Below are 1,249 nucleotides of genomic sequence, written 5' to 3'. Positions count from 1 at the left end.
ACCCGGCCCCATGCAGCACCCAGCACCCAGCACCCAGCACCCAGCACGCTGCTTGCAGTGCAGCACAGCCATGGCCCTGCACTCCAAGCTGCGGCTGCTTGCTGGGGAAAGCTCATTGCAAAGGGCATTCCTTGCATGCTGCGAGGAGCAGAGGATGGCTGGTCGGACCCTGTGAGGTCACTGCATCTTCCCTCCCCCAGGAAAGCAGATCCAGGCCCTTCTCCTTCCCAGATATGTTCCTCTAGAAAAGAAATGAGCATCAAACAGAAGGGGCTCGGTGCTCTGGTCCCAGCACCCACGTGGGACGCAGAGAATCTCACTGCAGCACAGCTCACAGAGGGGCAGGAGCCAGGGCCCCTCGTTAAGCAATGAGGATGGATGTTACCAAACCAGCCTTGGAGTCCTGGGGCAGCACGAGGAGCGAGCAGCTCAGCACATCAGCTCCATGTGCAGAAGCAGTGCTGGCTGTGCGCTCCTGGAGCACCTTCCCTTCCTTGCCAGCTGACCCAGATGCTTCCCCCTGCATTGAGGGGAACAGAGAGTGCCCTAAGGGAGTGCATCTGCTGGAAAACAACTTGAAGGCCAAGGAGCGGCGGCCAGGCAGCAGTGGCCAGGCGCCTTTCTTCATGGCTACATCCAAAGTCTCACTGTGCTTTGCATCAGAGATGGGTACAGCTCTGAGCAGCTCGCCCTGCTGGCCTCCAGGCTGCCGTGCCTCAAGACAGAGTTCTAAGAGGACCTTCATTCAGAGCCAGATTCGCATCCCACGATGCAGTGATGGCCCTCGACACAGCTGTTTCAGTGGGAAGTCCTCCTCCTCTACCACATCGATGCACGCAGGGAGCGCCTGGGCCAGGTGGTGGAAAGGCACTGGTTACACCTCGGATCTGGTAGGAAGGTTGGAATCCCACAGCCGTGATGGCCTGCAGGAGAGCCATCTGCAGCAGCAGCAAGTGGGTACCGCAGCGGGACGCCGAGCAGCGGTCAGCAGGGGTGGCAGTGCTGCATCCCAGCCGTCGCTCCCCTGTGCTGATCCTCACGCTGTGAAGATTTCGGTTTCAAATGCAGACTTGAGAAAAACGTACAGCAAAGGGCACGAGGTTGTCCTGCTGTCCGAGGAACCGCCGCACTGTTACAGCCAGCCCTGAGCCAGGACTGAGCACAGCAGCACCCGGAGCCACCTGGGCAGCAGCTGCCCAGCAGTGGGGTCAGGACGCAGCTCTGGTGATTGGGATACCTCATTTTTTTT

Source organism: Meleagris gallopavo, chromosome 25, assembly GCF_000146605.3.
Source record: "Meleagris gallopavo isolate NT-WF06-2002-E0010 breed Aviagen turkey brand Nicholas breeding stock chromosome 25, Turkey_5.1, whole genome shotgun sequence".
In the NCBI taxonomy this organism is placed as follows: domain Eukaryota; kingdom Metazoa; phylum Chordata; class Aves; order Galliformes; family Phasianidae; genus Meleagris; species Meleagris gallopavo.
Note: the sequence above shows the minus strand (reverse complement) of the source record.